Source organism: Canis lupus, chromosome 15 (assembly GCF_011100685.1).
Source record: "Canis lupus familiaris isolate Mischka breed German Shepherd chromosome 15, alternate assembly UU_Cfam_GSD_1.0, whole genome shotgun sequence".
Lineage (NCBI taxonomy): Eukaryota > Metazoa > Chordata > Mammalia > Carnivora > Canidae > Canis > Canis lupus.
In genome coordinates this window covers 55,402,813-55,417,861 of record NC_049236.1, presented here as the reverse complement: position 1 = coordinate 55,417,861, position 15,049 = coordinate 55,402,813, and the positions used below count along the sequence as shown (strand labels likewise).

At 36.2% G+C, this 15,049-nt stretch overlaps 1 long non-coding RNA gene across 2 annotated transcripts in view; it reads left to right on the top strand.

Annotated features, from left to right (window-relative positions):
• The first annotated feature begins 10,795 nt into the window (after positions 1–10,795).
• LOC102156412 overlaps positions 10,796–15,049 on the top strand; it is a 33,494-nt gene continuing 29,240 nt past the window's right edge. The window contains exon 1 of one of the 2 annotated variants that reach the window (XR_005370926.1): positions 10,796–11,070. This is a non-coding gene — a long non-coding RNA (uncharacterized LOC102156412). The remainder of the gene's footprint in view (positions 11,071–15,049) is intronic. The other variant, XR_005370924.1, reaches the window with a different exon arrangement.

Genomic DNA, 15,049 nt, shown 5'->3' with positions numbered 1-15,049 from the left:
TTATCTTTTTAAAAGAAAAATGCTTTATCTTCAAGCTTGACAGCTCTTTACAGTACTTTGCCATGACATAAACAGTGAACCTCAGAATGTTACAAAAATAAATCAGAATCACTTTCCTTCCCATGTCATTGTCTTGTAAAAACTCTAGCATTTGAGTAAGCATTCAAACCAATCTAATAGTGCACACATAAACTATTATAATTTAACTTTTGCTAAAAGTAAATAAAGAAGAGATAATACCACTGTCAACCTATCCACCATGTAAAATTCCCACTCATCCCTTCACATCCCTGTATGTACAGAACTCCTCACCTGCTGACTTACAGGCTGAGTGAGGGCACCAATGTTAATCAGATATTAAATATTAATATAAGTTGATTTTTAAATCATTTGAAGTTGTTTTAATAGAAAATAGATATTCCAGTATTTTTTTCCACACTAATTAGTCATCTCTGGTGCTCATAACCTATTTTGGAGACCATTGCTTTAAATACATAGAGTGAGGCATGCTACTATTCCAAGAGAAAAGAGATGTTGAATCTTAGTGTTAGTGATGGTTCTTTTGCTTTATAGTTAAAGAAATCAAATTAAGCCATATAAAAAATTTATTAGAGAAGATATTCTAGTGTCTCACTCAAATCAAGGAAGAGGTGGTTTTTTTTAAGTTGTTTATGTATTTATTTGACAGAGAGAGTGAGAGAGAAAGAGAGAGAGAACAGGAGCAGGGAGGAGGAGTAGAGGGAGAAGCTGACTTCCTGCTGAGCAGGGAGTCTGATGTGGTTGAGGCTCAATCCCGGGGACTCCAGGCTCAGGACCCAAGAGACCGGAGACCTGAGCTGAAGGCAGATCCTTAACCAGCTGAGACACTCAGACCTTCATGGATGAGTTTTTCACACAAACCTCAAGGATGGGGCCCAGGATGGCTGATTGTAGACTTTCTTTTACCACAATCCTATTACTGATACTCCATTACCCACAGAATCTAGTCCCAATAATTTTGTTCAGAAATCCACATTCCTGAGGATTTTAGGATTCCTGTATCTTTTAGGTATGCCTGGCCCAATTTTTTTATGGATAGAGAGGAAGGTCATATAGCAGAAATATACCGGTAATATTATAAGAGGAGACATGGGAAGCAGATCTCTGAGTAAAAGAGGCTGATCAGTCAAACCAGATTATTTCTATGTATCAAGGAATGGATGTGGGAACACATGTGATATGTGAGGAGCAGAGTGAGCGATATAGTCTGACTAGAGAGTAGTGCCCATGTAACTGAATAATTGAAAATCATCAAGACTGATGGATTAGGGCTAAATTTAGTGGGGTTAACAATCAGATGTTGGAAAGTGGAATCTATATTAGAGGCATAAGAAGACATTTGTGAGCACCTGTTTAGAAAGTAGCATAACTATTGCAGGTAACAATTGAAGGGATAATTGAAGAGCATGGAATGAAGACTATTTGGAAAACTTTGGGCAAGATTAAGGGAAAGCCATGGTGGGCTCAAAACATTAGACTTGGAGACATGGGAAGAGAAAGTGATTGCCAGAATTTGAAGAAGCTGAAGGTGTTGGAGACTGCCATCTTCTCGGAAAATGTCCTTACCTTGGAAATACATAGCTACCACCAAACCACAGCCCAACAGCATGGTGACCAGCATAAAAGGTATGTTTACCTCCTTGTCCTACTACTTCCTAACCTCCTATTGGTAACTCCCTTCGGCAAACTCAAAACAAAAGCCAAAGACCGTGATTACTGGTTGATGCTGGCTATAGAGGTTAACCTCTGGGGCATAGAGAAGAATAGAGAATGTGTAAAATGAATGAAGAGGGACAAATAGAGAATATCTCAGGCCACTGATCAAAGCTCCATTTTAGATATATAATATTTTGATGTTGACTAAGGAGTATTGGGCAAGAGAGATTATAATGAGAGAGATTATTTCAATAACCTAGGTAAGAAGGAATAAGAATTTGCACTTGGGTGTTAGAAATGGAAAGAATGTGGAATTCATACAACACATAAAGGAAAAAAAGATGACTTAATAGTTGACTGGATATGGTAAAAGTTGTAAAGAGAGAAAAGTCCAGAAAACTGTCTTTAATTTATTCACCTTGAAATACCACCCACAGATAGGGATAAAGTAAAATGGTATATAGTGAGTGAGTGTGTGGTATATAATCAGTGTAAGGGTGGGGGAGATGGTGGCAAGAACTCAGGTGACCACTGAAGTCATTTTTTATCTCACTATTTAGTGAATATGAAAAAACACTATTTGATGATGCAAAGGTTCTTGGATTTCTCCCCCAACTTCTCAATAACAGAGCACAGCCTTCTGGCTAACCAGCATAGGATTGACCCTGCTTTGATCTTCCTAGGCCCAGCTCTTTGAGGCTATACCCAATCTGATTCCTTTTAATGAAATGCATTATGGCATTTTCTACAAATGAGAATACTTTGTATAAAGAATAGCAGTGGTACCCACTAAGAGAGCAAATAGCATGAAATGGATATCTTTTCTCATGTTACAGATTTCTAAATTTTTCTTCTTTCCTTTTTTAAAAAAATCATTCTAACTACAAGATTGATTTCCTAACTCAATTTTGATTACACCATTTCACAAAGCTATTCAAAAAGCTTGCCCATATATTAAACATCTCTTAAGTATGACATACTATACCTATGAGATTTATATTTATGAGATGGGATGGGGATGGGAATGGGGATGGTTGTAGTGGTTTCGTGCTCTCAGGTGTAAAGATACTTTGTTCATTATTCTAATTTTCCTTTTTCTTTCTCTTTTTTAAATATTTTATTTATTCATGAGACACACACACACACACAGAGAGAGAGAGAGAGAGGGAGAGAGGCAGAGACACAGGCAGAGTGGGAGAAGCAGGCTCCATGCAGGGAGCCCAATGCGGGACTTGATCCCAGGTGTCCAGGATTAGGCCCTGGGCTGAAGGAGGCGCTAAACCTCTGAGCCACCCGGGCTGCCCCCTAATTTTCCTTTTTCAATCCTCAGAAGGAAATTTTAGACATCTCTGGCAATTAAGTCCAGTTGAAGATGTTTTCTTTATCTTACAATAATTCCCAGGAGATTTAGTTTATTTTGGAACTTTCCTTAGACTTTGCACAATTGAATAAATAAGGTGAATTTATCTTCCAAAACCAGTTAGGTAGCAGCTGGGAAGAAGGTGAGGACCTCATTATATGGCATTGTTTAATGTCACTAGGACTATGTGGGAAGGAGAACTCTTTTTTTTTTTTTTTCTTGGACTTTTAAAATATGGTCTAAGTTTCATTGAAGTCTCCCTTACAAAAACACCATTAAACCAAAATTAAGGGCTCCATACATTCCAAAAATAGCTGGGTGGTTCAGAATAACATATTTGCTAGCTGAAAAGTACCTCTGAATAGCTCATGGCACTGCTGGAAGTCTTATTCTCCAAACCCATTAAGTTTATGCATTAGAGCACACAGACGGTGGCAACTGCCTGACATATCCCATTGTGCTCAAGGACTAGAAAGGGATAAGGTTAATGAGACTTTGTATTAATGCTGAACCACTCAGAGGACAGCAGAACTATGTAAGTCCTGCCTTACAGGTTTTCCAGTGATTTTAAAGTGTTAATAAGCTCACAACGGTGTTTTTGGAGAAAGGGTCTAATTTTGATAGAAATATCACCCTTAGAGAATGTGTTCTTTATACTCAAAATTTTAACCCTATCAGTCGTTAACAGGATTTTGTAAAGTTCTGGAAACAGTCTTGTTTCCCAATATAGAGAGTTTGAGAGAATTCTGACTGTTGGATAGAAGCACTTTTCTCCCAAAGGTTGGGAGACAACTGTATGCAAGTTCTCCTCATCACCTGTTGTTACTGCACAGAAATGTTCATCACCTGTTGTTACTGCACAGGACCCAACATTTGATCCTCCCTCATTTCGTGGGATGAAAACAATGAGTCCAGCTTCAAGCTTTCCGTTACCCCTGAATGGATGATGTTCAGAGTGTTAGCAAGTGTTGGGTTTTGAAAGATTGGTTATCTCAGGTCCTCTGCTAAGAGTTTGACAGTCATTATCTCATTTAGATTTCACATAAACATTTTAGTTTTTTGATTCTCAACCCTGCCTGCATGTGCACCAAAACCTGGTTAGCTTTGCTTTGCTTGCTTTGCTTTTCTTTTCTTTTCTTTTCTTTTCTTTTCTTTTCTTTTCTTTTCTTTTCTTTTCTTTTCTTTTCTTTCTTTTCTTTTCTTTTTTCTTCTTTTCTTTTCTCTTTCTTTTCTTTTCTTTCTTTTCTTTTTTCTTTTCTTTCTTTTCTCTTTTCTTTTCTTCTCTTTCTTTTTTCTTTTTTTTTCTTTCTTTTCTTTTTCTTTCTTTCTTTCTTTTTTTTTTTTTAAATCGCAAACATCTGGGTCTCATCCTTTGAGATTCAGCAGGTCCAAGCACCTGTATTTGCATTTGTGATGCTGGTGTATGTCCTGTGTTTGTGTAGATGAGAAGAGCAATGCTCATAAAGGCATACTGAACTGCTTGAAGCCACATTGCCAGGGGAAGAAGTATTAATTCTTCCTTGAAGGTCCCAAAGCTCATGTGCTTCCATCACACACTGATTCTCCCCTCTGCTACTAACTTTTTGTGACCCAGGGCGAGTTCAAGGGAAGTTCAACCGGCTTTGCACCAGGGGTCTGACATTTATTTTTTTTTTAAATTTAATCTTCATGCATCTCTTGTTTATTTTTATTTTAAAGTTTTATTTATTCATTCATGATAGACAGAGAGGGAGAGAGAGGCAGAGACACAGGCAGAGGGAGAAGCAGGCTCCATGCCGGGAGCCTGATGCGGGATTTGATCCCGGGACTCCAGGATCGCGCCCTGGGCCAAAGGCAGGCGCTAAACCGCTGAGCCACCCAGGGATCCCCGGGGTCTGACATTTAGAAGGCATAGGAGCTTTAAATTATGATTGTAAATAAGTGTGCTACTGTTAAATTGCACATTCCCGAGTTGATAGCATAGGCAGTCCTCCGCCATCACTCCAGACATAGCAATAAGTAAGCCCAAGACCAGTTAGTCTTAAAAAAGCCTTTGTTGAGGACCCCCTATTTCCAGGCACTCTTCTAGGTGTCCTCCATGTATTACATAGTCACTCTTGGCAGCCTCTCCATAAGGTAGTTACTAAAATTGTCTCCATTTCACAAATGGACACAACGGGGTTCTCAAAGTTTAAGAAACTCATTGGAGTAATGACTAGTAGGGACAGACATGGTATTTAAACCTAGTCTATCTTGCCCTGAAGCCCAGGCATATGCTACCCCAAGGACTGACAACCTTCTGTCAAGGGCCATATAGTAAATATTTTAAGCTTTGTCTGTATACAGTTCCTATCATAACATACATACTCTGTTGTGTAGAAAAACGGAGACAATACATAAATGAATGAGGGTGGCATTGTTCCAATAGCACAATGAATAACACGGTCACTGAAATTGGGTTGTCATAATTTACATGTCACAAAATACTATTCCTTTGATTTTTTTTTCAACTGTTTAAAAAGTAGTAAGGCTTTACGTATTCAGGTAGCAGGCAAGATTTGACTTTTGGGCCATAGTTTGCTAATACCAGTGATATTCCTTATTGCCATGTCTCATCAGTAGGGCTTGGGAGACTGTCGTGGATGTAAAGGGACATTTACCTCTTCTTTTGCTTTTTAATCACTCAATTTATTAAATTTATAAGTCACTAGGCAAATTTCCCATATTGAAACGCTACTTACATTGCTAGTAAATCAAAATATACATTTATAAGTCCAAAATGCTGACCATTTGAAAAGTTGATTAGGGGAGCCTGGTGGCATGCTCAATACAGAGTCGGGTTGGGACTCTCCCCCTCTCCTTCTGCCCCTGTCCGACTCACTTGCTCATGCACATACATGCTCTATCTTTCTCTGTCAAATACATTTTTCAAAAAATTTTAAAAATTAAGTAAAATTTTAGTAAAACCCAGGCAAGAGACACTGGGGTGGCTCAGCGGCTGAGCATCTGCCTTCAGTTAGGGTGTGATCCCCTAGTTCCAGGATCAAGTCCCACATCATGCTTCCTGCGGGGAGCCTGCTTCTCCCTCTGCCTGTGTCTCTGCCTCTCTCGCTGTGTCTCTCATGAATAAATAAATACAATCTTAAGACAAAACCTGGGCAAGTCCCAAATGTCAATAAAAATAAGAATCTGATGTAAGAGATCTTTTAAATGCTTCAACCTCTTAAAACAAATCAAATATACACTAAATAGCTCAATGATTACAAATCTTATTGTTACACTGACACTTCACTCACTACAAAGATATTGCTACCATGGATTTATGGGTTTACAAAATTAGCATTTTCTTTTCTTTTTTTTTTTTAAGATTTTATTTATTTATTCATGATAGTCACACAGAGAGAGACAGAGAGGCAGAGACACAGGCAGAGGGAGAAGCAGGCTCCATGCTGGGAGCCCGACGTGGGATTCGATCCCGGGTCTCCAGGATCGCGCCCCGGGCCAAAGGCAGGCGCCAAACCGCTGCGCCACCCAGGGATCCCAAAATTAGCATTTTCATTCATTCCTTTGGATAGCATTGTCTTAATAATAATCTCCAAATAATATTCTTTCAAGCCAAGATATCAGGTTCTAATTTATTAACTAGTTGATTCTTGGTCTGAAAACAAGACCTGTTTTTATCTCAGTGGGATTCAGTTCCAAGTCTACACTAGTTGGTGCGGCTTCCTCTTTCAGGACAGGTTCATATGCTATTTCATCGGCTTTGTAAATTGATTTCTTTCACCTCCTCTTTCTGTTCCCTTATCCACCAAGTTTTGGCTATAGATATTTCATATAGTTATTTACTTCACTATATCTTGTAGTGCCTCAATTAAAATTAGTAGAAGCATACTAATTTTTTTTTTTCCCTCCCAGACAGCTGAGTCTTCACTGTCCACTTCTTTATGGATATTCGGTTGCACCACTGAATGGTTTCTACCTGGTTTTCTTGTACGGTCATTTCTGCTGACCACTCTTCTTGTTTATAATACAGGTCTAGGTTTTCTGGTTCAGGTGAGTTCACTCATGATTCTGTCTACCATTCCCTATCACATAGTTAACAAACAATAAATATCTCTTATCACACATATTCTTAATAAAAACAAATAAAACCCTGAGATCAGCACATTCATATGTCAATCTGTAACTCAACTAATGTGAATTTGTTCCTTGGTGAATAAGAAACGGCACCAGGTTGAATTGTGGCACAAAGAAAACTTTCATTTGCATCAAATAAGTGGGACACTTGGGTGGCTCAGTTGATTAAGCGTCTGACTCTTGATCTTAGATCAGTTTTAGACCTCAGGGTCATGAGTTCAAGCCCCATGTTGGGCTCCATGCTGGATGAAAAAAAAAAAATTAACTTCCAGCAGATAGATTATAGGGAATGGCTTCCAAAGCCACGAATCCCTGAGACACGATGGATGAGCCTCTTTTATTAAGAGTTAGGATGAATATTTAAGTAGGAATGAAATCTCATCTTATGTAAAGGCAGGCATAAGGTTGCATCTTAAAGAGAAATGCCTATACATACATTGCATGTTATGTAAATGAGGCTGAGGTCCGTCCTTGGGTGGAGGTTTTAGTATAATGAACTAAAGGTAGTTGTCTCTCATTCCAAGGGTCACTCCATGGAGGCACTAGTTAGGGAGTTTAGCTCAAAAGCTCTGGGTGGTCTGGGCTACTGGGACGTCTTGTCCGAGCAGTTGCCATTACCTGAGGACTGGTTTTGAGTTTCATTTGCCTGAGTTAAGAGGTAAGTCAGTAAGTAGAGTTTTAAATGTAGGAGAAAGGTTTTAGTGAGAACAAGCAGGTGGGCAGTAAATGTCGGGTTTTGCGGTCTAGCTGGTGCCAAATCCAATCACACATTAACAGTAATTTTAAAATATTTATTAAGCTCACTCTTCTTTTGCATTCAACTACTTTGCTTTACATTTATATGGTTTTTCCCAATTTGGAATATGTCTATGAACTGAATTTGTTTCAATTGATCAGTGTTTCTCAATCTAGGCACTACTGACAATTTAAATTGTAAATTCTTTTCTGTAGGCAACTATTCCAAATATCTCAGGAAACTTAGCGGCACCCCTGCCTCTACCTATTAGGTGCCAGTAGCCCTTCCCCTAGTAGTGAAAACAAAAATGTCTTCAGACAATTCAAATGTCTCCTGGTGGACAAAATTGTCACTGGTTAAGAACCATTGCAGTCGACTATTATTTTTCTTTTTATGGATCCTCAATATTCAGAGCGTGGCCAATAGTAGCCTTTTTATTTGGCTCCATTGTTCTTTTAGTAACATCATGGGCAGTTTTGAAATTTCACTGCTTTCTGGAAACAGGACGACACATCCTATCTTCCTATTTCCTGGTCCTTCTTTAGTCCCAGATCAGAATATTAAAGTACAAATGACATTTTGGGAGTAAATAGGTTGAACCTACTGCCAGTGAGGCCAGTAGAATGGCCAAGCTGAAAAATATATTTAAAGTCAAAAGTCCATTATGATGTTTAAAAGATAAACCTGAAAATTATAAAGCTTTAATATTTTATTATAACCAAAATTTTTAAGATTACTTTTTTCTACATATCTAGTTATATTTATCCCTTCCTTCCCCATCATAATTGTGTCATGCTTCCTGGTTTGCCTCCATTATTAGTCATTGGGCAGATAACAAAAATAATTGGTTAACATAAAGTATTACCAGATGACCTACCATCTAGTAACTACTAAGCACATCGTGAGTGGATCTGTATTTTAGGAGGGCATGTGGTTATAAAACAAGCTTCTATATTTAAAAAATAAATAAATAAATGCTGCCCATCTATCAACTAGGTTTACTTTTAAATTACAAATAATTTTACTGCAAGTGATTTTACTATGAACGCTTCTATTAGCAGTTTATTAAGTTTTCCATTGCTTCACACCCTCACTGCACTTAAATCATAGGTTGATGAGGGAGAAATAGAAAATTTTGTAATTTTGTCTTCTGACCCACGAGCATGGAATATTTATTCATTTATTTAGGTCTCCCTTAGTTGCTCTCAGAAACGCTTTGTTTTCTATGTAGAGATCTTGCAGATCTTCCATGAGGTTTATTTTTCGACATTTAATACTTTTGAGACTTTTGTTAATTTTTTAAAATTACATTTAATTTATAAAATTATATTTGGTGTTTGTTTCTCTTATATAGAAATAAAACAGACTTTTGTATTATAAGAGGATAACCAGCAAATTTGTTGAACTTAATTGTAATGATTTTTATGGATTTTATTTTTTATTTTCTTTGTTTTATTTTGTTTTGTTTTTGTTTTTCTATACGAAGATTTTTATTGAGGAGGCATTGGACACTTTCTTTTTTTTTAAAAAAAAATTTTTTTTGGAGTTCAATTTGCCAACATATAGCATAACACCCAGTGCTCATTCCATCAAGTGCCCCCATCAGTGCCCATCACCCAGTCACCCCAACTCCCTGTCCACCTCCCTTTCCTTAAACACAATCGTATTAGTGAGTCATGAGAGCTTCACTTTTTGTTTCTAATTCTTACATTTTTATTTCTTTTTATTGCAAGATCATACTAGTCAGTGCCTTCAAAGTAATGTGGCACAGAAATAGTGATAGCAGGTATACTTTTCTCATTCCTGATTGCAGATACAAAGTGAATTTACCTTCTGTTTCTAGTTTACAAAACATTTTTATCATGAATGAATGCCAGAGGTCAGGTTAATACCCTCTTCTTCAAGAAACCTTTTTTTTCAAATCTATAACACTTTTTTCCTTCCCTCATTATACCTTTGTATAATTTTCCTATTCTCATGTTTAAAGCATGCAAGTCCTTTCTATTATTAAATAGTCAAGTGTTTTAACTCTAGAAATCATGTCTTACTTTATAAGAATAAGCACATTCTTAGCAGAATGTAAAATATATATCAGACACTCACTAATTAGATAAGAGTCCCCAAGATAACTTTTATTTTTTATAACATTTAATATATTTTGTGTTAATGATTGAAATTCTGTACAGTATTTATTTTAGATTTCCCCATTTTAAAATGATAATGCAAGCAATATAACCATAGTTATGATTCCATATTACTTGCCATACTAATATATGCATATTTTTCTTTTGTATTATTGATATCGGGATAGCAATGGCAGTTTATAAAATACATTTTACCAAATTTAAATATATATTATTGTCAGAACCAAAGCTTGGGGGTAGATTCAGGCTTGTTTGAAAAACCATGGGTCCTTTAAAGAACCCAAAGACAGATGATGGAACTCCTGTTTTGTAAAAACACTAGAAGACAAGTCGAAGTTTGGGCAGATGAGGGAAGGATGAGTAAAAAGGCCTATGTTGTAGAGACTTGATTGTTTCTGGTATACGAACATGAGGTAGAATTTAGCCATAGTCTTTGAATCTATGTCTTTCAAATCCTCAATTACCAAAATGCTTTTGAGAATCTTTACTTGGAGGAGATGGTTGTGTTACATAAGATGAATTGGGTCATTAGGATCTCTGCAGCTTCATTTTGGTAACTCTAAGATAGTTTTGAGGAGCAAAACACATTTATCTTTAGGGCAGAGAGGGAGAAATTTATGAAATTTAGCATTTCAAATGAGATCTATATGTGTACATGTAATAACCCCAGGCAGCGACATCTCCTGGCAACCCAGCAACCACAGACAGAAAAGAAAAGTCCATTCACATTCAGACACCAGCTCTGATTATAGATGTTAAAGACTTTCCTTTCCTTCAGACACTGCTATGGGGAATAGCCGGCCTGTTCATCAAAGGAAAACCAAGCTCCATGCTCTTTGAGGAGGTAGCTGAGAACACTGCAATCTGAAGCACTCTTAAAGAGACCCATATACCACAAGCTGAGGAATCTTCAGTTATTCCTGTTCCATTTGATGGAATGTTTTCATCATTATTACATCATTAGATTCCACTAACTCGAGAAGCAGGCAGGGGCACAGAATGTTACTCCCATTTTACAGGTGAGGAAATAAGCCAGACAGTTAGCTTTCTATAGCCAATACAGCTAGTAAATTATATATCGTGATTAAGAATCTAGATTTTTTTGCTACTAAAGTAGTGTATGTTATTTTGTTTTGTTTTGGTATGGTTTGGTTGTTTTTTTCATTATTTAAAAAGTCTGTGATCTTGAAGAAGTTACTTTGCAACTCTATGTCTCAATTCCTATTTGGTATTATGGGCATTACAGTAATACTTATAAACCCTTAAATGATGAAAAAAATCAAATAAGATTTTATGTATGTGTATGTGAGTGTGTGCGTTTGTTGGAGTGTATGATGCTTATCTTGCAATCAGTTCGCAATAATCATCATAGTAATACTATGTAATAAAGAAACATTCATTTAGAGTACATTGAAAAATGAGTCTTCACTAAAAGTTCTGTGGCCTAATAATAGCTAACATTTACTGAGTGTTGAACATATGTCAGGGATTTTTCTAAAATCTTTATAATAATCAATTAATTCTTTTTATAGTTAGAACAGACTTTGAATTTAGTGCTGTTTTAATATTCACAATACAGTTGAGGAACTGAGGTAAGGAGTAGCTCAACCAAGGTAGCTTGCCCAAGATTAATGGTTCAGCTGGAAGTTAAACTGAGGTGACTTAGTCAAAGTCTGTGCATTTGACTGTTGTCTTCCTGTTTGGTATGAACATGTTTACATCATTTTTTGCTAGTGTATGCAGCTTAAAATAGTTAGATCAATAACCATATTTGCTTATATTTTGACCCATAGTTCTATGAGTTATTTATGTATATTTTAGAGATATAAATCTTGAAAATTCTATGAACCATAATTTATATTTTAGAGCTATAAATCTTAAAATTCATGAGCCAGCATGATATTCAAGACTTCCTCTTAGCTTATAATCAAATATTAACATCTACTTATACTGTTTCATCATCCTAGTCAAAGGTACCTTCTTTAAGGTGTGGCATTATATGTAACATTATTACACCTTTTCATTTTAACATAATACCTGGTCATATTCTAGGGGTATGCTTCTCAGGTATGTAGCATTGAAATCTAGATATTTTTCCACATTAATCAATATTTTTATGAGGTGAAATCAGGTTTAAGTGGACAGCAGGAACACATTGGATTAGGAAAATTAATCACAAAAGGGCAGCTTAAAATGTAAGGACTAATTACAGAGAATATTTTAAAAATGTGTGATTATATAGTGACAATGAAAACAACAGTTCTGTCTGGTGCCCATGGAAGTAGATTTCATTGTTTTATGTCTCTTGCTTTTTAGAACTAGCTGTTGAAATACATACTTTTCTCTAATCATAAGAATTGCTGAACACTAAAAGCACCAGGCCTGAGGCAAAGGTCCACTTCATCTTAGTATAGGAAGAGCTGTATTCCATCTCTTCCAAGAAGCTTGCATAAATCTGTCTTCCCTTTGCTTTTCTTATAAAACTGTATGACCCTTTATGAAGTTTAATAGGGGAATTCCATTTCCACCAGTGGAGGAGGAGTGTCCATCTATAGCTTGTAGATCAACAGATTTCCTCTGAAGTGAGTAGAGAGAAACAGCCAGATAAGAGTATAGGCATATGGTATATAGCTTATGGAAACAGTCCAGTTATTCTAAAGCTTCCATACTTTATGTTTTAAAAGGTGGTGATGATGATAAGGAAAAGGGGTAGGAGGATGTACAGAGATATGTTTAAGATGATTATTGAATTTAGAATGTTTATTAAATAGAAATGTTTAAGATTTGATTTTCTAATGATCCCAAATTTGATTTAGGAGCATTAGGTCATATATAAACTTTAAAATAGCCTAGGAGTTGTTACCCCTGAAGGTTTAAAATTAAATATGAATGATCCATGATTATATGGTCAATTAATCTATGACAAAGTAGGCAAGAATATACAATGGAAAAAAGATAGTCTCTTCGACAAATGGTGTTAGGAAAACTGGACAGCTACATGCAAAAGAATACAACTGAATCACTTTATTATACTATACACAAAAATAAACTCAAAATGGATGGAAAGATCCAAATGAGACTTGAAACCATAAAACCCCTAAAAGTAAACATAGGGTGTAATCTCTTTGACATTAGCTATAGGAATACTTTTCTAGATATGTTTCCTTTGGCAAGGAAAGCAAAACCAAAATTAAACTATTAGGACTACACCAAAATAAAAGCTTTTACACAGTGAAAGAAACCATCAATAAAACTAAAGACAAACCCCCAAATAGGAGAAGCCATTTGGAAATGACATATTTGTTAAGAGGTTAATATCCAAAATATATAAAGAACTTATACAACTAAACACCAAAAGATCCCAAATAATCCAATTAAAATTGGCAGAAGACATGGATAGACATTTTTTCCCCAAGAAGACATACAGATGGACAATAGACAGGTAAAAAGATGTTGAACAGCACTCATTAGCAGGGAAATGCAAATTCACTACAATGAGATATCACTGTACATCTGTCAGAATGGCTAAACTAAAAAACACAAGAAACAATAGGTATTGTGGAGGATGTAGAGAAAAAGGGACTCTTATGCACTATTGATACGAATATAAGCTGGTACAGTCACTGTGGAAAACAGTATGGAGGTTCCTCAAAATATTAAAATGAAACTACCATATGATCCAGTAATTTCACCACTGGGTATTTGTGCAAAGAAAATAAAACACTAATTTAAAAAGGCACATGCATCCCTATGTTTATTGCAGCATTATTTACAGTAGTCACAATATAGAAGCAATCCTAGTATCCATCAATAGATGAATGGATGAAGAAGGTGTGAGATGTATATGCAATGGAATACTACTCAGCCATACGAAAGAATGAGATCTTGTCATTTACAACAACATGGATAGATCTAGAGGGTATAATGCTAAGTAAAACAAACCAGTCAGAGAAAGACAAAATACCATATGATTTCACTTAAATGAGGAATTTAAGAAACAAAGCAAATGAAAAAGTTTTAAAAAAAGACACACACACACACACACACACACAAACAGGCTCTTAAATATAGAGAATAAATTGATGGTTACTAGAGGGGAGGAAGGGTGAAATAGGTGAAAGGGATTAAGAGTACACTTACCGTGATAAGCACTGAGTAATGTATAGACTTGAATCACTAGTACATCTGAAACTAATATAACATTATGTTAACTGCACTTGAATTAAAAATAAATAAAAATACTTTAAAAACAAAATTATATATGAATGATGCCTTCATGCCCAGCAACCTGGCAAATGGCATAGTGCTTAGGACATAATGAGCAATGTCAACTCATTTTATAGGGAAAAGTTCTTTCTGTGAATTCAATTAATAGTCTCTTGTTTATGTATGATATGGCCAGACACAGAGTCTCCAAATTCTTATTCTTTGCCTCATAAATGATTAAATAAACTGCTATCCCCACTGATCCTTTGGAACCAAGTGCTTATTAACCAAACTTTGGTCAACCTTCTCTCCATGCCCCAGGTCCCAAGCTTTTGGGCCACCCTCAGCCTGAGCCACCACACAGCCCTTCTTCAGAGCCCACCATAGTCTAGGCTGACCTCAGGGTAAAACATTCATTTTTTAAAATATTTTATTTTTTTTAAGTAATCTCCACATTCAACATGGGTCTAGAACTTACAACTGATCAAGAGTCACATGCTGACTGAGCTAGCCAGGTTCCCCCTGGGTAAAGCATTCTTTACTCCGTCTTATCATACAAGTCCTTCATCCAACTTGCCCACGCTTTGTTTTTTTCTAGCCTTTTTTCACTGTAAGGGAAATGCCCTTTTTGACTTACCCTCAGATGTTTGCTATCTATGGTGAGCACTTTCTATTTTAATAGTGCCTTTCCTTACTTTACAACCATCCTTTTGAATAACATCTCTACTAAGTCTGAATTTGTTCTTTGATGTTTATTTGATGATTACTTCCAAAAACTATGCTTAGAGGCCA